The 27859-nt window shown below is 48.0% G+C and overlaps 1 long non-coding RNA gene across 1 annotated transcript; it reads right to left on the bottom strand.

Annotated features, from left to right (window-relative positions):
* Positions 1-821: 821 nt before the first annotated feature.
* LOC146195803 (uncharacterized) lies at positions 822-27777 on the bottom strand. The gene is made up of 4 exons (XR_014705592.1): positions 27639-27777; positions 5197-5282; positions 3284-3388; positions 822-1741 (listed from the first exon to the last, which is right to left on the bottom strand). It is a non-coding gene; the product is annotated as an uncharacterized LOC146195803 (long non-coding RNA).
* Between the last annotated feature and the right edge of the window lie 82 nt (positions 27778-27859).

Below are 27859 nucleotides of genomic sequence, written 5' to 3' on the forward strand. Positions count from 1 at the left end.
AATCGCGATAGTGATTATGACAAATGGACAATGGACAATCGCTATACTGCCAACCTTCTCGAATTCATAAGCACAACTGAACTGCACTCCTTCTTTTAACTTTCTATCTCCTGCATCCCATTCCCCCTTTCTCAACTTATGCCTTGTGGCAAACTCTTCGAAAAAAAAAAAGTGCAAAGGCTTGTGTGCCAGTGTGTTTTTACCATGTTTACAGTTTAGGAAGGAGGAGGATGAGGAAAGGCAGGAAGGTTAACCGGTAAAAGAAACCGGTTTGCTACCCTGCACTCGGGAAAGGGGGGGGGGGTGGGGGTGAGGGGATATAAAAGTGGTGGGTAAGAGGTTGATGGGTGAAGTCAATATAGTCACATCAAAGACATATCGCGTCACATAACATCACGTCACAGTCATGTCACGTCACATAACAGCAAAATAACAGCCTATCGATCAAGCCCGTGGTTTTCATGAAGCGGAGCAGTTCCTGGGAGGCCTTCTCCGTCGACGATCGCCGCGGCCAGTGACATAGAATCTTGATTTCCGTCAGTGGGCGTCCATGAAGACACTCCAGCGCACGGAACAGACACTGTCTTTCCGCACTGTATATGGGGCACTCACAAAGAATGCGGCCTATAGTCTCGTCGCAAGCGCAGTTTGCATATGCAGAGCTATATGTCCTACCTATCACAAAAGAATAAGAGTTTGTGAATGCTACAACAACCTATAGGTGGCACAGCAATGTTACTGACGGAGAACGTTTCCTGGCATCTGATATGCTCTCTACTTCAAGTATTTCACAACTAAAACGAATAGTTTGATTTGTTGCTTTATTATCACTTGAAGGGAAGGACAAGTACCTTGATTACAAGATGTAAATCATATAGTGGGAATATGGTGGAGTAATCCTCATATGGGACCAGTAAACCGAGGTTACACTGTTGTCTATTTAATCTGACATATTACTGAACATAAAAGGTTACTCATAATGTGGAGTAAAATGGAACGTAATGCAAAACAAATGCATTCTTCGGCATAGAATATACGGGATCAATGACATTCGAATTTCATGTTTGAAACGTGTCATACTTTGCAGCGTTGTCTTGTTCATTTTTTACACGACGGTCGAGTTTATAACGTGGCTGGGCTTAGTCTTAATCATTGCAGTGTATTTTATTTCTAAATTATTCGGTACTTGGGCATCTCACATTACGCTTACACACTGGGCTCGCACATTATAGTGCAGCACGTGATCCCAACTTTCGAAACTCTCTTATTACATGTTTATATAAATCATTACCTATGTTTGGAAGAGGGTTAATATTTTTACAGGAGAAGAACTCGTGGCATTGCTTATTGTCATCTTTCAACGTCGTCATTTCGTTACAGCTTGCAGTAAGCTCAAAATACAATACTCCCTATTAGGTATAACGGATCCAGACCGGTTGTAATAAGATAAGCATTCGAAAATATAAGATAACAATACCTTTTCATAATGCTATGAAAGTTTGTCATTTAGAGGTATGCCCTAAAGACGCTGAACTGGCGTGCCATAAAAATGGTGGTGCTTTTCTGAAGGCACATGATCCAATATGCACTGTTAGCAGTCCTTGGTGCCCAACTTGGAAGCTGGTAGTTCGCCTGCACGGCTGGCCCGCTGGGGTTTGAACTGTTTCTGCGCCAGAATTGGCGGCCGATATGGATCATTTTACTTGAATGACGATGGGCGACTCTTTTTTCACGACGACCACTAGAAACAAAAACAGATAGACAGCATTGGTCACGAAATCAACAAAAAATACCAGGGTTGCACTTCTTTCTGTTTAGGGGTTAAAATACGAAAGAAAATAATTATCGCCCTTTTTAAACTTTTTCCTATGTTTCATTGTTTATTTTTATTTATTTCCTTTCATTTCATAAATGCTTTTACTGTTCAGTTCCCTCGACGCTGTCCAGCGTCCTTACGCTAAACGAGGACAATTACGGACGCGTTGGCAAGAGTTCGGCGTAGAGTGCTATTTAGTGCGCTCGGCTGAGACACTGAAATACAGTGATTCGATGCCTGACGTTAAGTAAGCTCATGCGGACACGTTTGATGAGAGGTTGCGCCATGAACTCTGTCGATATTATCTGGTGGCGCAAATCATGACATAAGGAAATGGTTTTGTATTAAAAGCTGAGAAAGAGAAGTGGGTGAACGGCCGAATTGTTGTGCCAGGCTTAAAATGAAATACCCGTTTCGATGCTGGTAGATATAAATAAAAACATATCTAGTCCTTATTCGGATAATGATATTCGAGCTTAAAGCTAAATGCAGATGCATTAACAAAGATATAATGCTCGACTTTTGTGCAGTAAAAATTTATTAGCATCATTATGCCATTTCTTTGTATTTTTTAATTACATTAAAAAAAAAAGAGCAGAAAGCTCCTTAAAGTGACAAAAGGTTAACATCCGACAGCATTACCTTAAATGTAATGCGTATACAGTGATTTGCTTGACAACGTCAAGCTCGTATTTTTTTGTGTGAAGAAACTACATTTTACCAAGCGGTTGTGACATTGTCTGCGCCATCGAAAATACGAATTGATTTAGTAATTTTCCGCGTGCTATTTAATGTAAAGATGATACTGACGCTAAGGAAACCGAAATGAACCAAGGTTGGGAAGAGTCGTCCCCAAATTTCCTCATTTTGAGCCAGCACAAAGAAAAGTCCTCTTGTCGAAACGTTGGCTATCGCAGTGATTCTTTGCCTCAGCCCCTTCTTTGAATGATTCGTGTTTTGCATAATCGCATCTTCCTGCCTTATCTCCATTTAAATTTCACGTGGACTTTCTTCTTCGATGCTAACAGACTGGTAAGTAATGTAAGGCCTGAAAAGCTTTTTATGTCTTCTAAAGAAATGATAACGAGCTTTTTCAGTCGCTACTCCTTCCATTGTTACATGGGTGCTTATTTTAAGGAAGGTAAAAGTTATAGGATGTAAAAGCAGTGTAAATTATAGCTAATCATCTTGTGGAAAGCATCATTGGTTTCAATGCACATCTCAAGGGCATAGTGAAGGGCTGAAAATTGCGCAGGTCAGGGACGATCTTCTCATTAACGTCAGAACTAAGCCTTTCATCTTTGAAATGTGCACACCCATGTTTGCCACAGGTACGCTGCACCTGGCTGCATATCGTATCAAGAAAGTGCGCTGTGAAGTTGAAGAGGGAAAAAAGAGGCCAGTGCTGGTAGGAAACTTTGTTCAATTGAGACGCTTCTTATAAATGCTCATTACTTGCACACCTACCTTTTGGTGGCTCTTGTTGTATGACGATAGTAGAAGATGAGCCCGACGATGGAACGACGACGTTTGTGGAGTCAGAAGACCCCCCATCAATCACTATAGTTTCACCTATAACAGTGCAATAAAACGGCATGGCTTTAGAACACAATGTAGACGAGCCATCAAAGCGCCTTACTAATTTGCAGATGAAGTTGTAACAGATGTAACAGTAGAAATTTAAGTCTTTTAGTATGCCTAAACATTTAGGGTTAAAACTCATTAGAAAGCACTCATACACATATTCAAAATGCTTACCACAAGTTAATTAGTTCCTTATATTTAAATCTCGACGTTTTCTTTCTGCCAGTGAAAACCGAAAATACACTGAAATCTATATTTGAAATTCAATCATAAGCAAAAGTGTTTTAGACGTGTAGCGCTTGCGATGTTCACCACAGGCAGTGCAAAATAGACATGTTTTGAAACCGAGAAAAAAAAGCGAAAGGCATACCGCGGGCGAACCATTACTTTTCTTTCTTTATTGTATACTTTAAAAGATCATTAGTATTCACACCTTGGCGCACAGTTTGTCCATAACAGAATACATTAGAATAATTTGCTTTGCGTTAATTGTTACCGATCGCTGAGACCTCTGGAGAGAGTGAAAAAGTAGTTTCCGTAGGAATTGTTCTAATCGGTATGTCGAGTGTTCTAGCAATATTAACCTTATTTTAAAGAAAGACAGTGCATAGCCCATTCAAACTAACTGCGGCTTGTTGATCTAGGGTATTAGAGCCTTGGCTGCGCAATTATTCTCCCTTTAAAGTATTAAATACTAGTGAATTATTCTTATAGTAAATCTACTACTGTTGTTTAATAAAAATGTGGGTCTATTTAAAACGAACTTTAAATTCAGACGTTATTGTGGAAAACAGGTGATTGAAATATTGGCCTGGAGGTACCATTTACATAATGCTGCTTTGTCACACCATCCTCACAAGATGACGGTGTGACGAAGAATGAAAAGCTCCCATGTGAAAGCAGGGCTGCTCCAACATTTCAAAAAGCATCTCCAAGAACGTAGTCGGTTTTCGTTTTGAGTGGTGTCTCCTATGGGGCTTTGCGTGTGCATTGGCCGATAGATATGCTCCAGTAGGTTCATGTCTCCAGTAGAGGGTAAATTAAACTGTGAGTGGTTCCTAGGTACGGACATTTCAGGCACTCAGTTCTCTATTAAAGCTCTGCGCTTGAGGCCAGTTTTTGACCTTAGGTAAGCAGGCTGAGCTAATAATTCACTTTGGTCAATGGAAAAAGAGCTGTAGACTACGCCGCGCTACCGCCAAAAGCACAGATATCGTTTCACATAGGCTAGGACACTCCACCGTTTTTTAATGTTGGGTTACCATTCGGTGGCACACGCTGTTGCAGATTTTCGCAGGAATCTGCGACTGGAAATCTAAGGTTGAAGAAGTTTTGGACTCAGTGCGCGCGGAAGTGACTGAGCCCGATGTTGCGATGTTAACAATCAGGGAAGACAGCCGGGGATTCAGACGTTATTAAATTCAGACGTCAGACAGTGCGTCTGACTCAGACTCAGTGCGCGCGGAAGTGACTGAGCCCGATGTTGCGATGTTAACAATCAGGGAAGACAGCCGGGGATTAAACGCAGTGTAGAGGGGTCGTAGAGTCTGCCCTCCTTATTCTATACACATGGTATGCGTAGAATTCTCGATCACACATTTGCACCACACAACAGTTTTTGCTGTTGGAAAGGACTGGAATGCTGTATGTAAAGCAGGACTCAGAATCGGGAGCAGCGTTCTGGTTGTAAAGAATCATTAGCTGAAAATTTCTGAAGCGAAAACGACTGAAATCGCTTTGCTATTTATCACTACGGTGTTTTAGTAGAATGTAATTTAGGTGCAAAATATACTCACCAAGTGCCATGATAACGAATGTATGTGCCAGGAGTAAAGTAAATAACCATCTGCAGTTGAACATTTCACCTGGCCTTGACCTCTGGCTGTCAGTGATCACAAAGCAAATCATTTTCGTTACAAGCATTCAACAGCAGTGGGTAGCAGCTACGCTATCTGCCAGTGGCTTTTGCTTAAGAGATGAATACTCGAATAGCAGCTACGCTATCTGCCAGTGGCTTTTGCTTAAGAGATGAATACTCGAACAAGAAATTAGGAGCTTGATACTTTTTTCTCCTGAAATCATTCCTTGTCCAGTTCCAAGGCGCACAAAGAAAGATTGCTGACACAAGACCTCGTAGAACCTTGTTCCAAGCGAATTAGAGTCTGGATGACAAACACTGCTAGCATTTTTGCGTCCAATATTTATGTCCATGTCCCTGCCCTCCAATAAAACCGACGTGCAAGGCCCTCCACCCGAATACATTTATTGCGTAATTTTAGCATGTGAGTATCATTCTCTGCTGCATAATCGTGCAATACGATAGCATACACAAGTGCCATCCACCTATCCGCAATCTCTAAACACCCTCACATGAACACTGGCTGTCCCTTCTCTTTCCCGGCTTACAGACTTAGTCTGGGCTAGATATCTGAATTAGGAAGACTGTGATTACAGGCGAAAATATATTTTATGTAGTTTTTATCCTCTCCCATTGAAGGCTTAATCCTAATATATGACATCGCCCCCTTTTTCAGTTGTAGTGTAACTTTTTACACAGTACTAGGCAGGGTTTCGCGCATGTGAACCTGTTCTTTTGAAGTGCCACAAAGTAACAAACGGTCATGTTTCGCTCGTCTTCAAATTGAATAAAAAGCACCATCGCGTGACTGCAAGTAGCAAACACCAGTGATATTTTTTAACTCTCATTGTTCAGAAAACAAAAGTTTATAGGCACATAATGGGTGTCAATAGTGATTATCATGCGCTACTCGCTCTTGCCTGCCAAATCTGACCTATAAATGCCTCCCGCGCTCGTTTGGACCACGTCCGATGACGCAAGAAAATCACTAGTTTGTACCAAGCATTCAGAAGTCCTGCGGTGATTTTCAACGTTCAACGCCACGCGCCGTGAGACGGCAGCCGTACAAGCTAAAACCTTGTTTTTTAATTTACTGGTCTTGAGAAGGACCACGCGATATAGCCGACAGCGCGCCAGCATGTTACTGCTGCGTATGATTATCAAGAGGAGTACCCTAATATCCTGACTGCTACAGGAACCGAGAGCAGAGATTTGACCGCAGCTAGAATATTTCCTACCAGTGTCTCATATGTCAACAATGGTTGAAAAAAAAAAAAAAAACTCAGATTAAAGCTGTAGAGAATGCTCGGGCATGAAGACGACTTAAAAAAAAAAAGCCTTACATATTCCTCGTTACGAGTTCTCGCGCTGCACATCAAATATATGTCACTCCGCTAGCGGAAAGCATTATATGAGGTGAGAAATGGTACACGGCTGTTTTCAAGCAGAAAACTTTAACGATCTGATTTTGTTAAAGGCCGCCGGCGTTATCTACGATAAATGGCCCTAAAATGCGTCAAGAATGTGTGTACTCATATGACGCAAAAGCTATGATTACAAAATCTTGTGAAAGACCTACCCGCTTCTGAAGAGATGACTCTTTCAGGCGAGATATTCATGTCGTTCCTTTCTATATATTCAGAATCGGTGTACCTCGATTTTACGGAAGTCTTGCCGACGTTTCCATTGAGGGTGAAATTCAACCATTAATCATACTGCGTATCGATTGGTGCTGTACTATTCCAAGTTGCAAATATCATACCTCTGGTAGTAAAGTTAGATGCTAGCTCGTCACCGAGATTCGAACCGATGATGTCTTCCTTACCTTTTAATGAAACTGAGATGCAACTGTTTTCCATACACCTTTGCGGTACTAAATATAGTGCTAATTCATGTCAATAGCCGGAAATTTATATATTAGTGTACTAAGGTATCGCCAGCCTCACTTACTGTTGGCGTCTATTATTTGCATGCCTGATAGCGTAATATCTTTTCTCGTGACATTTAGTATGCAGCTGCAAGAGGATACGTGACAAGGGACTAAAACCAGTGACCTATGCACCTCAAATTCTTCAAACGAGGCTTATTCTCCCTGATGCCGTAAAAAGCACGGCCGTTTACTTCCAATGAGCAGCCACATAAACAAGCCGTATGCAGTATCAGAAGAAAAACACTCGGATACGTCTCAAAGGTTTCCCACAAAACCACTTCACTCACGATTTTCTCATTCCGACACTTATCCATTCTTAACTGTCTCGGCCGCATTCTTCAAACATATTCGTGGCCGCAAAGGTAACTATGTCGAGGATGAATGGGCTACCTGGCTACACTCAGTAGAAACAGAACTTTTGTATGGGAAGAACACACTTGTCGAGTTTAGAAAGTGGCGACCGAATTCCTAACTTAATTACTGAATTGTATCAGTTGGTTTGCACTATTGTTCGCACACCCGATTTTCCTCCTGAAGCGCTTCCATTCTACCCTCATTGTTTGGACGCTGACGCCTGATATTAGATATTAACAGTTTTGCGGAGCCAAGCTAACTGTCATTGTTTCTAGACTGCATATGGCTATAAATATTGCCGCGAAACCTTTAAAACTGTACTCGTTCTTTTTTAACAGCCGCCGGCATGCGGGCTTATCACTGTTATCCTGGCAAGCGTATTAATTTTGTTTCCCAGGTTTGTTCATGCTAGTTGTCGCGATACGACGCGTTATGATCTTCTTTGTTGCGAACGATGCGCCGAGATCTGTCTCGAAGATTCCGATCACATGCGTATGTTTCTACAATGTTCCAGGTTGTGCTGGTAGCAGTTAGCCACGTTATCTAGATTGCTCTGAGCAGCCTTTAAATTGAGCGTTGACGAGTGTGACGGGCATTCGTTTGTTCGACGATCGACGAGCACGTCTGTTGCTATCGCTGCCGCCGAGTTGCTTACTTCTTTTGCGGGCGCAAGTCAGCTCAATAAAGAGTTAATGTCAGTACCATCAAGCCTGTGTCTTCTTTTGGTGTCAACGGCCTTGTCCCCCCTACGTGACAATATTGCATTGCGGCAATATTCAATAGGTTATATATATATATATATATATATATATATATATATATATATATATATATATATATATATATATATATATATATATATATATATATATATATATATATATATATATATTTATATATATATATATATATATATATATTGATACACGGCTGACCATCTTCTGGCGCCACCAAGTGGCCGAATGTCTTGGCACGTGGCTAAGCGTCATCCTCGTCTCTCTCGAGTTTTTCGCTGGATTAAAAAGGGCCAGCTCGGTTGTTGGGCTGCTTGCTACGTGTTTTGGGGACATTTGGTGGATTGTGCAGGATAAGATCCCATGTACGTTGCCCCCGAAGACGTCAGTGCCGCTGCTCATCAACGCGTGGACGCGACTCCTGTCCATAAAGTCAGCCGTCGCCTCCGAGGCCTACAACATGAGTTTGAACCGCTATCCACCCCGCTACGAACCATGACATCCATGACGAGCAGCCAGACAAGTCAGCCTTCCAGCAACGCCCCACCGTTCGTCCTTCTCGCACCGCGATCACCGCCATTTCATGGTGACCGGTTAGAGGATGTGGAAGACTGGTTGGCCAGTTTTGACCGTGTGACTGCATTTAACCAATGGGACGACGAGCGGAAGCTAATGAATGTGTACTTCGCGCTGCAAGACTCGGCCAAGACGTGGTTTGAGAACCACGAGGCGTCCTTTGTCAACTGGGCAGCCTTTGGTCGTGAGTTGCTTACAACATTCAGCTCGAGTGCGCGCAAAGAAAACGCAGAGATTGCAATTCGTTCAAGGTCTCAACAGTCAAATGAGAGTGTGGCCATGCTTGTCGAGGACATGACGCGGCTTTTCAATCGGGCCGACCCTACCATGCCTGAGGCAACGAAGGCACGGCATCTCATGCGCGGGGTGAAGGAGCAGTTGTTCGCTGGCCTCATTCGCGACCCGCCAAGAACTGTCGAAGATTTCGCGAGAGAAGCTACCACCATGGAGCGTTCCCTGCAGGAACGGAGTACCCAATACGGCCGCCAGGAAGCGTAGCGGCCATACCCTGCTGCGCGTCCGTGCCAGCAGCCAGGGACGAGGCATTGCGGGAGCCTGTGAGGAGCATTGTCCGCGAAGAGCTGCAAAATCTCCACTTGAATGCTCCCTCTGGAAAGAATTATTCTACCGTGGACGTCATCCGTGATGAAATTCGGCGAGCGGTGCAGCAACCACCACCACCAGCACCACAACCGGAGCCATGCGTCATGACTTATAGTGATGTCTTACGTCGACCTGCCCCCGAGCCAGATCCATTCCGTCCCGTTGTCGACCACCGCCTTGCTACACGCGCCCCGTCGAGCCGCAAATATACCAGCGTCCCGCTATCAGCAAGGCGCACTTGTGGCGCACGCCCAACAGACAGCCGCTCTGTTATCACTGCGGCGAGCCTGGTCACATTCTTCGCAATTGCCCATACCGGAGAATAGGCTTGAGAGGATTTCAACCAGATGCGCCTCGACCCCGCTATGGCGAAAAACCACAGGAGATTGAGGAGTACCTGGCTGCTAACGAGATGCAGCCAACGTCACCACAACGGCAGTCGCGATCGACATCTTCGAAGCGTTTTGCTTCGCCCAGTCGGTACTCCTCCTCTGGGCAATTCAGAGGCACGTCCCCTCACCGGGAAAACTAAACACGGCGACCTCCGGGGGTGGGGCCGCCGCTACGATTCAGATTAAACAGCCTCCACCCGACGATTGGACGCGACGGCCCAATCCGATGAACTTACCGACGTGCTGCGAACGCATTGTTTCCGGGGAAATTTTTGTAACCGCCGACAGTTGTGATGTGACCGCAGTTGTGGATACCGGCACCGATTTCTCCGTCATGAGCAGCCAGCTAGCCACGGCACTCCGTAAGGTTCTGACGCCTTGGTCTGGGCCAATGATGCGTACCGCCGGTGGTCATGTAATGACGCCGATTGGCATGTGCACTTGCCACACAGAGATTTGCAGTTTTACTTTCACTGGCACATTTGCCGTATTACAAGAGTGCTGCAAAGATCTGATTCTCGGCATGGATTTTCTGCAAGAGTATGGTGCTGTTATAGACCTTCGGGAGCAGCTCATGGTATCGTTTTCAATCAAGCGAGCCGTTGATAGCAACACGGACTTCCGGAAAACGGAAAACGATGTTGCGCGTCTGTGACGACCACATAACGGTCCCTCCGCGTGCGAGCAAGTTCGTCACAGTCGAATGTGATCACAGCTACGGCACGCGTGGCATTGCTGAAGCTAACATGTCACTGCTTCTAACTCGACAAGTTTGTGTAGCTCGGGGCCTTGTCGAACTTGACCGTGGCCAAGCCAAAGTGCTAGTGACAAACTTCACATGTGAACCCCAACATTTGACGGCGAACACGACGGTCGCTTATTTTGAAGAACTTGGAGAATGTACAGGCCAGTACGCTTTATCCAACACGTCAGACCTCGACAATGCGACGCCTACAGCCATTCAGACTGATGTGAACCCGCACCTCTTGCCCGGTGAGAAACGCTGCATAGAGAATCTTGTCAATTCATGCCGCGATTGTTTTGCATCAACCTCCAAGATCCGACAGACGCCACTAACGAAGCACCTAATTATAGTTGCCGATGACCAACGTCCACTATGTCAGCGTCCTTATCGGGTGTCTTCAAAAGAACGTGATGCCATCCGCCGCCGAGTAACAGAAATGCTCCAGGACGACGTTATCCAATCGTCGACGAGCCCCTGGTCTTCGCATGTTGTCGTCGTCGAGAAGAAGGATGGAACCTTGAGTTTCTGCGTAGATTACAGATGCCTCAACAACGTCATGAAAAAGGATGTGTACCCCTTGCCACGCATAGACGATTCCCTCGATCGCCTTCGCCATGCCACTTACTTTTCTTCCCTTGACCTCCGCAGTGGATATTGGCAAATAAAGGTTGACGAGCGAGACCGTGAGAAGACCGCTTTTATTACGCCGGACGGTTCTGTATGAATTTAAAGTGCTCCCGTTTGGTCTGTGTTGGGCCCCTGCCACATTTCAGCGAATGATGGACACTGTACTCTCTAGTCTGAAGTGGCAGTCATGCCTCGTATATCTCGACGACGTTGTGATTTTCTCGGACACGTTCTACGAGCACCTGAAACGTTTGCGCGCTGTCTTCGAGGCCATCCGATCTGCCGGTCTCTCTCTAAAACCCGAAAAATGCCACTTTGCTTTTAACGAGCTGAAATTTCTCGGCCACAGTGTCAGCGCTCGAGGTGTTAGCCCAGACCCAGAGAAGACGGCCGCCATTTCTTCATTCCCCAAACCAGCGGATAAACGAAGCTTGCGTCGATTTCTCGGCCTCTGCGTGTAATATCGTCGCTTTGTTAACAATTTCTTCAAGATCGCTGATCCTCTGACCCGCCTGACAAAAGACGCCGAGCCGTTCTTTTGGGGCCCCGACCAGGAACACGCTTTCACGGAACTCAGGTCCCGTCTCCAATGTACGCCAATACTTGGCCACTTCGACGAAGAGGCCGACACGGAACTGCACACGGATGCCAGTAACGTTGGTCTCGGTGCGGTCTTTGTTGAGTGGCAGGACGGTGCAGAACGTGTCATTGCTTACGCCAGTCGCACTTTGTCCCGTTCCGAAGTTAATTATTCAACTACCGAAAAGGAGTGCCTCGCTGCTGTGTGGGCAGTCATGAAATTTCGTCCGTACTTGTACGGTCGTCCGTTTCGTGTCGTAAGCAACCATCACTCTCTGTGTTGGCTGGCAAACCTGAAAGATCCATCGGGTCGGCTTGCTCGATGGAGCCTTCGGTTGCAAGAATTTGACGTTACAATCGTGATGCTGACCGCAGTGGTGCGGGGAGTCTACTCCAATTAGACTCAACTACACTCTGTCTGTACCACGCCCTGCCACGCGGACGGCTCCGACGACGATTCCGTTTTCCTCGGTGTTATCGCAGACGTCTACCTTATCCCGAAAGCATCGGGCTGACTCTGAACTTTTGCCCCTCATTGAATACCTCGAAGGAACCGTGTCATCTCCTCCTCAGCTCTTCAGGCGCGGACTGTCGTCATTTTGCCTGCGCGATGGTGTGCTCTAGAAGAAGAACTACGTTCCAACAGAAACTGCTTATCTGCTTGTAGTACCCACAATGCTACATGACGAAGTTCTTCGTGCGTGCCACGATGACCTTTCTCCCGGCCAGATCCGGTTTTCTAGCACACTGGCCCGGATACGCCAAAAGTACTACTGGCCCAGGCTAGTTGCCGTTGTGCACCGCTACGTCCGTACCTGCCGTGAGTGCCAGCGGCGGAAAGCACCACCCAATAAACCAGCTGGGCTCTTACAGCCTATCGATCCCCCGCAATTCCCATTTCAACAGGTCGGCATGGACTTACTGGTCCCATTTCCGAAGTTCTCCATGGGTAACAGGTATATAGCGATTGCCACTGACTACCTCAGCCGCTACTGTGAGGCCAAGGCCATTCCCCGTGGTACCGCAGTTGCGCATTTCTTCATTCACAACATTGTACTCCATCATGGTATGCCAACAGGCGTCTTAATGAAAAACGGAACCTCGTTTACGTCGGCACTCACGAGTGAGGTACTTCGACTCAGTGGCAACACCCACCGCAAAACAGCCTATCATCCTCAAACTAATGGACTGGCTGAGCGGCTTAACAAGACAATTGCCGATATGATTTCTATGTATGTAGACGATCATGGGAACTGGGACTGAATTCTGCCATACATCACGTTCGCATACAACACTGCACTCCAGGAAACAACACGCTTCACTGCATTTCATTTGGCTCATGGACGCGAACCCTTGACTACGCTGGATGCCATGCTCCTTCCAGATTCTGCTCCCTCCGCTGTCGGGGGGGGGGGGGGGGCTGACCAATTTTTTCGTGACGCTGAAGCTGCACGCCAGCTTGCCCGACAGCGAATTCGGCACCAAAAAGTACACGACGCCCAGCGCTACAACCTGCGACACCAAGAGGTGACTTACACGCCCGGCGACCAAGTCTGGGTATGGAGCCCAATACGGTTGCGAGGGCGCTCTGAAAAGCTTCCGCGGCGATACTTTGGACCTTACGAGGTGCTCCGCCGCCTCAGCGCGGTGGACTACGAGGTGCTACCACAAGGCACTTTACGCTCCTCTCGGCAGCCGAAATCTGAAATAGTTCACGTTGCCACAATGAATCCATATTACAATCGGTAAAACATTTCATTGTCCAAACCAGAGCCAGAGACTTTCCCGTATAACTTGTCCTGCTTTTCTACTATTCCCCTACGCTTGCGGCATCGGGTCGATGCCCCTTGGAAGGGGGCAATAACACACCGCTGACCATCTTCTGGCGCCACCAAGTGACCGAATGTCTTGGCACGTGGCTAAGCGTTTTTAGTACACTATAGCGTCATCCTCGTCTCTCTCGAGTTTTTCGCTTGATTAAAAAGGGCCAGCTCGGTTGTTGTGCTGCTTGCTACTTGTGTTGGTGACAATATATATATATATATATATATATATATATATATATATATATATATATATATACATATATATATATATATATATGTATATATATATATATATTGTAGGGGTGTGTTTATTCAGATGGATATAGCCGCTCAGGAGGAACTCGCAGCGGAGCGTCAGGCGTGGCGAATCAGCACGGCAGCGACCAACTTCTTCGTCCTCGAGCGCGCCAGCACGCGATGCATGGCAGTGGCTATGAAGACAAAAATTACCGCACTACATTCTCCCCCCGGGTAGAGAAGGAGCCATCCTGGCGACTTATGGAGCCGACAGAACAGACGGATCGTAGTATGGCTTGATTGAATTGACATGAACTGTTTCGCGTCCACGGCGACGCAAGTCCGCAGAGGGCGTAACAGGCTCAACTACGTAGTTGACAGGAGATGTTTGTTGGAGGACTCGGTATGGACCATGATATCGAACAAGAAGCTTCTTTGAAAGGCCGGTGGTTGTGGCAGGGACCCAGAGCCATACCAGGCAGTTAGGTGCATATGTAGAAGGCTCGCAGGTGTCGCGGTGGTGTTTTTGTTGCCACTGGTTTTCCGTTGTAAGCGAACGGGCGAGCTTACGGGATTCTTCTGCGTACTGGGCTGCGTCCGAGAGTGGTGTCGATTCAGAGACATTAGGGCGGTAGGGAAAGAGCGCGTCCATTGTACAGGTTGGCTCGCGTTCGTAAAGAAGAAAGAAGGTTCAGAATCCAGTGGTGGTTTGTATCGCAGTATTGTACGCGCAGGTTACGAAGGGAAGAACTTGGTCCCAGTTGGAATGAGCGTCGTTGACCTACATTGCCAGCATGTCACTCCGAGTACGGTTGAAGCGCCCGGTCAGGCCATTCGTCTGAGGGTGGGAAGAAGTTGCGGTGCGGTGAACGATGCGGCATTCTTTCAGTAGTGCCTCAAGAGCTTCAGACAAGAAAACGCGTCCGCGGTCACTGAGCAGTTCCTTCGGAGTCCCGTGGCGAAGAATCAAGTTGTTGAGAAGGAACAAAGCAACGTCTCTTGCGGAGGCAGAGGGTAACGGTGATGTTTCAGTGCAGCGAGTAAGATGGTCTACTGGCACGATAATCCACCGGTTTCCAGTGGAAGTAGTAGGAAGAGGGCCACAGTCAAACGGACGAGCAGGGCAGGGTAACGGCTGCAACGACACATGGGACTTCTGTGGAGTTTTTCGGCATTGGCAAGATTCGCAAGCGCGCACAAAATGTCGTAGAAAGCGGTACATTCCACGCCAATAAAATCGCAGACGTAGGCGCGTGTAGGTTTTCAATACGCCACCGTGGGCACACTGTGGGTCACCATGGTACGCAGCACAAATGTCGGCGCGGAGATGACGCGGGATAACTAGAAGCCACTTCCGTCCATCAAGCAAATAATTGCGGCGATAGAGGAGACCGTCACGAATAAAGAAGTGGTGGGCTTGCCGAACGAGCGCTTTAGATGAATGACCGGGAGTAGGACTTGAAAGAAAATGAAAAAGTGCACTGATTCACGGATCATTTCGCTGCTCGGTAACCATGTCGACAGTGGAAAGCGTCGACAAATCGTAAGCACAGAAGTGCTCAGACGAGGTATCACTAGGCAATGGCGAGCGGGAAAGAGCATCCGCGTCCATATGCTTAGGACATGATCGATAAATGACATGGATGTCATACTCCTGGAGACGGAGAGCCCAGCGAGCAAGGCGACCGGATGGGTCTTTCAGAGAGGCCAGCCAGCACAACGCGTGGTGATCGGTCACAACATAAAGTGGTCGGCCATACACATAGGGACGAAATTTTCCGACGGCCCAAGTAATGGCCAAACATTCCCTTTCTGTGACTGAATAATTGGACACTGCTTTCGTCAATGTTCTGCTGGCGTATGCCACAACACACTCGCTGTAACCAGGCTTACTTTGGGTAAGGACGGCACCAAGCCCAATACCGCTGCCGTCAGTGTGAATCTCCGTAGGCGCAGTCGGATCAAAGTGGCGTAGAATGGGAGGCGAAACCGAAAGGCGGCGTAAAGTGTCGAAGGCTTTATCGCAGGCCAGAGTCCAGGCTGAAAGGTCGGAGCTGCCGGCAAGGAGCTGGGTCAGAGGAGCGATGATAGAGGCGAAGGTCATGATGAAACATCTAAAGTAGGAGCAAAGGCCTATAAAGCTCCGGAGCTGCTTCAGGGAGGTTGGCTTCGGAAATTCTGCAACTGCGCGAAGTTTGGTGGGGTCGGGAAGAATGCCGTCCTTAGAAACTACGTGGCCTAAAATTGTGAGTTTTCGAGCGGCAAAGTGGCACTTCTTCGAATTCAACTGAAGCCCAGCGTCGGCGAGACACGTGAGGACATCCTTTAGGCGGAGAAGGTGAGATGAAAAGTTGGTAGAAAAAACTACAATGTCGTCCAGATAACAAAGACAGGTCTGCCACTTGAGTCCACGAAGAACAGTGTCCATCAGGCGCTCGAAAGTAGCCGGGGCATTGCAACGGCCAAAGGGCATAACGTTGAACCCGTATAAGCCATCAGGTGTTATAAAGGCAGTTTTCGAGCGGTCATCGTCAGCCATCGGCACCTGCCAGTAGCCAGAGCGCAAATCCAAAGAGGAGAAATACTCGGCTCCCTGTAAACAGTCCAAGGCGTCGTCGATTCGTGGCAGAGGATAGACGTCTTTGCGCGTGATCTTGTTTAGCCTATGGTATTCGATGCAAAACCGGATGGAACCATCTTTCTTGGTGACCAAAACAACCGTAGAAGCCCATGGACTGTTTGATGGCTGTATGACGCCTCGGCGAAGCATATCGTCCACGTTATCATCAATGACTTGGCGCTCAGAGGCCGACACGCGGTAAGGACGCTGTCGTAAAGGTGCGTTTGTACCAGTGTCGATTGTGTGCGTAATGACAGACGTGCGACCCAGAGCAGTGTGAGGAAGGTCGAAGGCAGAAGTGAAGCTGCGTAGAAGGGCGGAGAGTTGATCGCGTTGCGCGGGTGGAAGATCTGCGTGAATAGCTTGTTGAATAACATCGGGTAGTGTCGAAGCGGTCGCTATATCGCAAGAGCTGAGAACATTAACGTCTAATGAAGTAGGCGTGGCAGGAAGAGTATTTACCCGCGCAGGATCAAGTTCTTCAATACGACCGAGACACTCGCCGCGTAGCAGGAGGGATGGGCACGAAAATGGATTCCATACATATATTGCACTAAGACCTTCTTCGAACTTGAGAACAGCAAATGGAAGCAGGAGGCACGGATGGCGTGAAGCGGCATCGGACGGTGTGAAGAAGACAGTCGAAGTAGTAACACTTTCACAGGAGAGTGGAAAGAGGGCAGAAGAAAATGGAGGAATGTCTGTGTCATTGGCGACAAGGAGTTTTACAGACCGGGTAGGGACGTCACACAAGACAATATGACACACAGGAAAAAAGGCAACTTCCGCGCGGGCGCAGTCAATAACGGCACGATGAGTGGAAACGAAATCGTAGCCCAGGATAATGTCGTGTGAGCAGTGAGCCAGTACAATAAACTCGATGGTGTATAAGACGTCTTCAATGAGAACACGGGCCGTGCACGCTGCTGAGGGATGAATGCGCTAGGATGAAGCGGTGCGATGCGAAAAGTCGGGTAGTGCGGTGGTCACCTTGCGAAGACGACGGCAAAGAGATTCACTGATGACGGATATGGCAGCACCCGTGTCAACAAGAGCGAGCATTGCGACACCGTCGACGAACACTTGTATTACGTTAGCGGGAGAAGACGGAGGACTTGAACAGTTTGAACCAAGCGCAGTTCTTGCCCCGGGAACTGCGACTGTTAGTTTCCCTCAACAGCGCCGGTAGAACGTCGGGGAAGCGGTGATGGTGAACGGCGACGAGGGGAAGATGATCGGCGAGAGGTATACGTTTTAGTGTCCCGAGCAACGAAGTCGGAACCGGGTTGAGTTCTCGGCAAGGGCTGGTCGGCGTCGTACGAGTAGCTCCAGTGGTCAGGGCGAGAAGGTGGAAGGCGTTAGCGGCAAAGACGGGCTACATGGCCCGGCAGCCCGCCAGAGTAGCAGATTGGCCGGTTATCTGCGGTGCACCAAGGGTTCGTAGGGCGTTGGCGTACCCTTAGAATAGGGACATGGAACGCCGACCCAGGCAAAGGTGAAGGATGGTTGGAAGGGGCGGCCTGGTAGGAAACAGCTGCGGTTGGAATTAGCGGCCTGGCTGTAACTTGGGCGTACGTCAATGGTGCCATTACTTGCGCCTGCACAGGGCTGGGCGGCAGCACGGGGCTAGGCGGGAGCACGGGGCTAGGCGGAAGGACATCAGCGATGTGGTCTTGCACGACACGCCGTATGGTAGGGGCCAAGGATGGAGCCATGTCAGGAACAAGGCGACCAGTGTTTTGTATTTGAGGGACCAGGGATAGCTGGCGGGCGACCTCTTCGCGAACGAAGGCTTTGATCTGTTGAATCAAAGTGCTGTCCTCTGATGAAGTAGAACCACCCAGTGCTAGTGTAGAGATGGTGTCGTCTCTAACACCGGACCGCCGAGTAGAAGCGCGCTGCTCTCGAAGCTCGTCGTAGCTCTGGCAAAGTTTAATCACGTCGCTGACGGAGGCAGGATTTTTCACCCAGAGCATCGTACTCGCGTCCTCGGAGATACCTTTCAAGATGTGTCCGATCTTAGCCGCTTCAGACATTAGTGGGTCGACACGTTTGCACAGGTCAACGATGTCCTCTATATAACTTGTGAATGACTCTTCGGCATGCTGAGTGCGCTCACGCAAGCGTTGTTCTGCTCGGAGCTTTCAAACTGCAGGGCGGTCAAACACTTCCACAAAATTCTTCTTAAATGCAGACCAAGATGGCAGGTCTGCCTCATGGTTGCGAAACCAGATGTTCGCCACGTCGGTCAGGTAAAAGATTGCGTTACTTAGCTTGATAGTGTCGTCCCATCTGTTATAACTGCTGACATGTTCATACGCCGAAAACCAGTCGTCGACGTCTTGGTCAGCCGTGCCACTGAAAAGGCATGGATCACGTTGCCGTAGAACGCCAGAACACAGTACCGTGGTTGGTATGGGTGGAAGCAGAGGTCAATGTGCGGCTTCTAAGTTCCAGGGTGGATGGGAACGCACCCAGCACCTCCACCAATTGTAGGGGTGTGTTTATTCAGATGGATATAGCCGCTCCGGAGGAACTCGCAGCGGAGCGTCAGGCGTGGCGAATCAGCATGGCAGCGACCAACTTCTTCGTCCTCGAGCGCGCCAGCACGCGATGCATGGCAGTGGCTATGAAGACGAAAATTACCACACTACATTTTATATAGACTTTTAGGGTTTATTTACAGAGTGATTCTGCACCTTAGCCTGATGTGCTAACTAACAGATGGTGAGCTTCTTCTTCTTCTTCCTCTATTCCGGAGAGCCTTTTTTTGCACTTCATTCTGCTCTTCTGTGCGCATGCCTAACATTTCCCCCTTCGCAGACGAATCCCCTGGGCAGAGTCCCGAGCGAAAGTGGCAGCGCTTCATTCTTGCGACATGAACTACCTGTGTTTTCCGAGAGGGGCGACCGTGGGAACATTGGCGAGACACTACGTAATTCAACTCATTGATGCGTTTGAGCACAATAAACGGGCATGTGTAGTGCGACAACAGCTTCTGGGACAAACCACGCTTGCGGAGAGGTGTCCAGAGCCACACTAAGTCGCCGGGAAGGTAGGAGACATCCTGATGCCCACGATCGTAGCGCTGCTTAGAGCGTCTTGCGAGGCCAGACTGCGTAATCGGGCGACCCGACGAGCCTCTTCATCGCGGCAGAGGGTGCTCGAAACAGACGGCTCGGTGTCGAGAGAGAATGGCAAAATGGTGTCAAGAGAACGTCGAGGCGGACGGACGTAGAGGAGGAAAAATGGACCATAAGAAGTTGTCTCATGCTTCGAGGTGTTATAGGCGTAAGTAATGAAAGGAAGCACGTCATCCCAGTTCTTGTGCCGCGAGTCAACATACATCGCAAGCATGTTTGTCAGTGTCCGGTTTGTACGTTCGACGAGGCCATTTGTCTGGGGATGGTACGGCGTAGAGTGACGCAACTGGCAAGTACAATAGCGCAGAAGCTGTTCCACAACATCTGCCGTAAACTGGCGGCCTTGGTCACTGATAATTACACGAGGAGGCCCATGACGGAGGACGACAGCGTGAAGAAGAAAGAACGAGACGTCAGCGGCGGTGGCGGAAGGGATGGCGGCAGTTTCACAGTAACGCGTGAGGTGATCAACGCACACGATGAACCAGCGATTGCCTTTGGACGAGCGGGGAAACGGGCCTATGAGGTCAACACCCACTTGCTCATATGGTGTGGTCGGTTGTGTCACCGGATGTAAGTGGCCCGGCGGAGAAGTCGTGGGGAGCTTGAACTGCTGGCACTGCACGCAGGAGTTCACGTAACGCTAGTCGTTCGACGCATATTTGGCCAGTAGAAACGTTCCTTAATGCGCGTAAGAATCCTGGCAAACCCCAACTGCCCAGCTGTAACGTCATCGTGCACAGAGTGTAGAACAGAAGAATAGAGGCTAGCCGGAACGACTAGCAGAAAGCGTGCACCGCCAGACGAGTAATTTTAAGATACAGCAAACCATCGCGAATGCAGAAAGGGTTAGCAGATGCCGGATCACGAGCTTTTTCAAAAAGTGATACCAAGTCTTGATCTTTTCGTTGTTCTCGCTGGAAAGTAGCAAGATCCGGAAATTGTACGGAAACGGCGGCAAGATAGTCGTCAAAGTTGTCATCGCAGAGGGTAGTTGCGAGAGGCAGCCGCGAGAGGCAGTCAGCGTCAGCGTGTTGGCGGCCACTTTTGTACGACACTGTAAAGTTGAACTGAAGGCGTAATGCCCAGCGGGCCAACCGACCGCAGGGGTCACGTAGATTCACCAGCCAGCAAAGCGAATGATGATCGGTGATGACTGTAAAGGAACGTCCGTAAAGGTACGAGCGAAACCGCTCTACGCCAAAAACAACAGCAAGGCACTCTTGCTCCGTCACGGTATAGTTGCGTTCAGACTTGCTAAGTGTGCGACTTGCGTAAGCGACAACGTGTTGGTTTCCGTCATGCCGTTGTATGAGCACAGCACCCACGCCGATACCACTTGCGTCAGTGTGGAGTTCAGTGGGCGCTGTCGGGCTGAAATGACGCAGTATGGGCCGCGAGGTAAGAAGAAACTTGAGCTGGCGAAACGCAGAATCCCATTCAGGAGTCCATTTGAAAGGAATATCTTTCTGCAAGAGGCATGTGAGGGGGTAGGCTACGTCAGCAAACTTAGGGATGAAGCGTCGAAAGTAAGAGCAAAGTCCCAGGAAGCTCCTGAGTTCTTTCACAGACTTGGGCTCTTAGACGCAGCTGACAGCTTCAATCTTCTGTGGGTCAGGCCTAAGACCGTCTTTGTCAACCAAATGCCCAAGCACAACGATCTGGCGTTCACCGAAGCGGCACTTCTTAGAGTTCAGCACTAGACCCGCTTTCTCCATGCAGTTAAACCCACAGCTAAACGGCTGTTATGCTCGGCGAAGGTCCTCCCGAAAATCACTACGTCATCTAGGTAACACATGCAAATTCGCCACTTCAGACCACGCAAAAGAGTGTCCATAAATATTTCAAAGGTAGCCGGAGCGTTGCATAGGCCGAAAGGCATCACGTTAAATTCATATAACCCATAGGGAGTCACGAATGCCGTCTTCTCCTTGTCTTTCGGATGCATCGGTATCTGCCAGTATCCGGACCGTAAATCAACAGATGAAAAGTAGGAAGCTGAATGGAGGCAGCCAATGGCATCATCAACACGCGGGAGCGGGCAAACATCCTTCTTGGTGACAGTATTGAGGCGGCGATAGTCGACACAAAATCGCCATGTGCCATCTTTCTTTTTCACGAGAATCACAGGGGCGGCCCATGGGCTAGATGATTCCTGAATTATTCCTGTTTGCATCATATCACGGACCTGTTCGTCAATTATCTTACGCTCTGAAGGTGAAACACGGTATGGTTTCTGTCTAATCGGGTGTGCAGATCCAGTGTCGATCATGTGATGGGTGCGGGAAGGCGGAATCGGTGGTGGCTGATCTCGAGCAAAGTCGAACACGTCCGTATGTTTCATAAGAACCTCCATCAATATTCACCGGTCGTTGGTGGGTAGCGATTCATTTATCATAGACTTAAACTGGGAATCAGCATGATCGGGACGTCTAGTTGAACGAGCAACGCCGTCATTGAACGCGGCGATGTGCATAGAAAGGCGTTCTTCAAAGTCGGCGAGTTTCAAACCACGCGGCAATACGGCAGGTTCATTGGTATGGTTGACAGTCCAAAGCGTGGCACGGCCCTCGTTCACTCGAACAACGCTGCGGGGCACCAACACACTCTTTTTGGCACCGGAAAGGATAGCGGGTTCCACCAGAGCGTCGAAGGCATTGGGAACCGCACCCGAAGACACAACTGGGACGAAGATGGCGGACATCGCCGGAGCGACGGTATCCTCGAAGACAGAAAACACTTGGACCGCCTGCGGCGATTCTTCTATGAGGGCCGATCGAAGGCTGGGGCTTATTGATATCTCGCCACTATTGAAGTTGAGAGTTGCGCCACACTGCTGTAAAAAGTCAAGTCCTAGAATAACGTCGTGCGTAGAGCGAGGGAGCACCGTATATTCAGTTCTAAACTCATGTCCAGCCATCGCTACATCTACATAACAAATACCAAGCGGAACCAACGATTCTCCCCCTACACCTCGAAATATGACAGTTCTATCCCAGCCAAACATAATTTTGCGGCTGAGACGGTTCTTAAAATCTAAGCTCATCACGGAAACTGTAGCACCCGTATCCACTAAGGCCATAAGACAAACACCATCCACTAACACTTCCAAGCGGTTCTTTAGCATAACTAGCGGTAGAGGAATTGGCAATATCGATGACCTGGCGACCGCACCTCCATCGGCCGCACACGCTAGTTTCCCGGTGGCGGAGAAGAACGGCGGGGAGAAGGCGATTGTCGGGAGCGGCGGGCAGGAGGAGTCAGGCTGCGATCAGAAACTGGTGAGTCGTTGCGTGGTGGTACGTAGCGGTAGGAGCCCGAAGGAGGGGGATAGGTCAGGTCACGGACTTCTGGACTCACAGTAGAACGGTGATTTGTCCATTGGCGGTGGTAGCGTGATGCCGGGTTCCGGCGGCGGCAGAATCTGGATATGTGGCCAAGCATACCACAGCGGTAACAGATGGGTGGTTCACGAGCCCGGTCCAAATAATAGCCCTCGGTAACAGGATCGCAGCAATCAGCAAAATCCAGTCGCTGGGGTTGTTGCGGAGGAGGTGGCGCCCTGTAGTGGAAACGAGCTAGGGGAGCAGGGCCATATGAGTCGTTTCGGTAGTCACGGACGGGAGGAGGAGCGGTAGAACACCAAGAAAAGCGCTCGATTGGAGCTGCCTGCAGGGAGCAGCTATCACAGGCGATTGCACTGCGGTTCACATCTTAATGGCGGGAGAGCTCATCACAAACAATTTGGCGAATCATGTCGGCCAAATGCGGAGGCTCATGTGAATGCTCGTAAGAATCCACGCTTGCAACAGTGGTCACGTTAGGCAGACGGCCGAATTTCGGGGTTATGCGACGCAGCTTCAAAGTTTCGAACGTACGACAGTGCTTGATCACGGCCGCGGGAGAATCTAAGTTTTCTTTTGTAATTAAAAAGTTATATACGTCCACCGCGATGCCCTTTAAGAGGTGGCCAACTCTATCTTCGTCAGACATGCTCGGATTCACCGCTTTGTAGAGTTTTAGGACCTCTTCTATGTACATTGTGCATGTTTCACCAGGCCCTTGGGCTTGCTGGAATAAAGTCTGCTCAGCGCATTTCCGTTTTGCCGTGGTATCCCCGAAACAATTTCGAATCTCCTCTTGAAAACGATCCCAGCTCGTTAGAGACGCTTCATGGTTCTCAAACCATGTCAGGGCTGTGGAGTCTATGAAAAAAACAACATTTGCCAGCATTGCAGTGGCATATCCCAGCGATTGTACTTGCTCACCCACTGGTAATTGGTGAGCCACTCATCGACATCTTCGCCAGCCTTGCCAGAAAAGGTCCGCGGCTCACGGTAATGCTGCCATGCGGGTGCCGCTGGACCTGGCTGCCGTGCGTCGCCGTCTTGGATCATTGTGGTGGTCAATGGGGGAAGCCCAGCGAGTCGTCGGCTGTAGAGTCTATGAAAAAAACAACATTTGCCAGCATTGCAGTGGCATCCCAGCGATTGTACTTGCTCACCCGCTGGTAATTGGTGAGCCACTCATCCACATCTTCGCCAGCCTTGCCAGAAAAGGTCCGCGGCTCACGGTAATGCTGCCATGCGGGTGCCACTGGACCTGGCTGCCGTCCGTCGCCGTCTTGCATCATTGTGGTGGCCAAAGGGGGAAGCCCAGCGAGTCGTCGGCTCGAACGAGGTAGAGAGGAATCCGTGGTGATCTTTGCAGCACCTTCCACCACACTGTTAGGGTTTATTTACAGAGTGATTCTGCACCTTAACCTGATGTGTTAACAGATGGTGAGCTTCTTCTTCTTCTTGCTCTATTCCGGAGAGCCTCTTTTTGCACTTCCTTCTCGTCTTCTGTGCGCATGCCTGACAATATATTTATATTGTCCCTGAACATATTTATAGCCCACTCTGCTCAGAGTTCTGAGCTTCTGGCACATCGATTTTTGATGACGTAGAACGACAGGTTACTACAAAAACAACGTAACAGGTGCGTATCGTTTACTCGTCGTTCACTGACTTTGCAATGTTTGAGCCTGCACAGGTGGCTGTTTCAGGATCATCTGCATGACCAAAAAATTGTCTTCTTTATGGATAGCTGCTAAGCCAGCCACTGTAGCCCCGTAGTAAGAAGTAGTGCCTTCCTGTGCAACGGGAAAATTTCACCACAACAGACAATCCGCATCCGGTGAGGGTTCAGTGGCAGTGGCCGTGTGTTTGATGGTACATGGGATTTTTGTTTCACAGTATCTACGTCGTGTGCTTCTGCGGAACATTTTAGAACAGCCTAGCAGTGAATATAACGGTGCGGCAGTGGGTCTATCCGCAAACTATTTTGTCTTTGCTCAGTTGGCCATACAAAAAGATAATATACTAGTTGCCGCCTTTGAGAGTGGCTTGTACGTCTACTTAACATGCGATTAAAGAGACTGATCAGTCTTGAACAAATCAAAATCCTGGGGGTATGTTCGGAAATAATTTAGAGGCGTTGTACTTTCTCTGCTAAAGTTTGCTCGCAATTTGCCGAGGAGCTGTTTTGGTGATACCTGATTCGGTCTGATTGCTTTTATATTCACTCGAATTTCTATTGTGAAACTTTCGAATCTGCGCAGGTAACACCTACAAGGTGCCTTTGCCTAGAAAGGGCTGTCGAGATTTTGAGTTGTCTAATAAAGCACAGCAATTGTTATTTGGGTCTAGTAACCACATTTTATATGAGGCATACGAAACGTAACTCACAGTGTCAACAGTAAACGGTTTGGGAATCTGAAGCAGAATACGCTATGTAATAAATCTACCAAATGTTGTTTAAAACGCTCCTAGCGTAGGCATAGACAGAACAGAGTGGTGTTCAGGAAGATCAATGACTGTCTTATTGGCAGCATTCAGCAGCCAGCGACGCCCTAATCAAAAACCACTTTAGCTGTCGTGAAGCCTATTTTCATTTACCATGCATGGTGCCATGATCCCTTTCCCAAGAATTTTTCCACCAGAAGAGCCGAACACCAGTCCATGGGAAATATTCTACCCACTGAAAAACCGGTGGGTACCATGCTGCACCAGAGATCGATCCTGGTACCATCTAAAGGCGAGGCCGATTCTCTATCGCACGGTTACGCTTCGGTTTAAAAAGAGGCCACTTACGGGCTTGTGCCGAACACGGCGGACTTATGGTTGTCCGCTGGGGGAACAAATACCGGACCCAAGGGGGAAAGTTTCTTTATGACTCCCTCCGCAAGCATTTCATCCCAGAAGAGCAGAGCAACAGGCCGGGTGAAATCTTATATGCATTGAAAAACCAGTGGTTAGCCGGCGGCACCAAGAATCGAACCTGATACATTCCGTATGCCAGGCGGATGCTATGCCACAAACCACCGCCTTGTAGCCCGCGAAATGAACTTTAGAGAAAAATGATAATTGCCGATGGTAGGCTTATACCCCTGTCACACCAGCAAATTTAATGTCATTCGTATCGAATGGTATTAGCATGTATTGTCATTATTCCCCTGCTACACGAGAAAATGTAATGTCATTAGCTTCGAATGACATTCTTCATCGAATGAGTTTGGGGAACTCATTCGCATTCGATCGCAAACCGAATGTGTACTCTTGATGCCAGATACGCAGCAGAAAGAAGTAACGCAGCAACATATTTTGCACACATTAAAATTAAAAATATATATTTCTAGAGTTTTGCTTTAAAACCTGTTAATTTAGATGCAGCATTATTCGCACTGCAAGCTTTCGCGGAACGGCATTACTCTCGGTCACAGCAGTGGTCCAGTCATGGCAGCACCTCACGATCATTTTGGGCTCTTCGTTTCTTGGCGGCCGCATCTCCCCGTATCTCGGAAATATTTAAAATTGTGACTCAGCTTCTCACAGTTTCGACGTCAATTACATGCTCTACGTGTTTCCGTGCGATTCCGCACTGTGTATCTGCGGTCCGCTGTGTTCAGCCATATTGTTTGTTTACATTTATCAAATGTGGGAGTGGCTCGATACTTGGCTTGGATTTTCATGGCTTAAGTGCTACAGCACAGCCAAACGCAATGTTTTTCGCTTGAAATGTCGTACAGAAATGGTTTGATCAGCTTTAAAATATTACGCAGTGATTTCAAAAGCCGTTTATGCGCACTGATGTTCCTTAAGTGCAGTATTTTTTTATAGCTGATCGTAATTCTCACCGTTTGCGAATGACATTATATTTTACCGTGTAGCACCAAAAGAAATCGAATGAGATTCGATGCATCGAATGACATTCGATTCTAATGACATTAAATCGGCTCGTGTGACAGAGGTATTAGTAATAATTTAGGAGTATTATTTAAGCTTGTTTATGAGAGGCTCTGCTGCATTGGCCACTGCACAAATATATATTTTAAATTCCCACAGTAGTGCAGGATGACGGATGTTGGCGTAGGACGTCTGCTTTTCGACAGCACACACTTATATAATTATGCCATTTGGACAATAGCATAACCACTCTAAGTCATTAATCACGTGCTCAAAGTGATTAATGCCAGGAGAGCGATGTTGACTCTCACAACAAACCTATGAAACGAACCACAAGAAGCATGAGGCTCCTGCAAGAAGCAGCAACTGACATTTCTTTCCACTCCAAAGAACCATTCAGCGTGTTACTTACGAATATTGTTTGGAACGTACGTGCAAAACTGCTTCAAAAAACCGTGTTTCAGCTAGCGCGACATAATTGAGATATTGAAAACGTGTCCACAACAGCCTAGATTTGAAAACCGTTCTTGTTATAACGAAATGGTAGCACGCAAAAATAAATATACAACAGGAAAAAAAGCTACAGTTCAAAATATTCGTGAGGGTGCAATGAAAATGTGCTTTTTATGCACTTCGACCATTCGCGTTGCCAAATCAGTCATCGAAGGTATAGTTATACATTTTGACGCCTGCTTGGAGCCCGGAGATAACGGTAGTGATGAAAGTTGACAAAAGTACACTGGACATGCCGTTAGTTAAAAGCGAAAAGTACGCTAAATTACACTTACCTTTCCGGAAGAAACAACTAATAAGAAAAATCAATTATTCAAAAGGCTGCACACTCTTCCTGTATTCACGGTTGCCTTTGGCAGAATATAACACCGTGGTTATTCGGATCTGAGGAGCAAGTCAAGTTTTCAGCATTCAGTAAGGGAGTTCCACGTAGTCGACTGATGCGAAAAAAGAAAGAAAACTTTCACGCGAAGCTGCCTACCACCTGCATTCAATG

Source organism: Amblyomma maculatum, chromosome 3, assembly GCF_055883805.1.
Source record: "Amblyomma maculatum isolate TAMU_Amacu chromosome 3, ASM5588380v1, whole genome shotgun sequence".
NCBI classification, from domain to species: Eukaryota; Metazoa; Arthropoda; class Arachnida; order Ixodida; family Ixodidae; genus Amblyomma; species Amblyomma maculatum.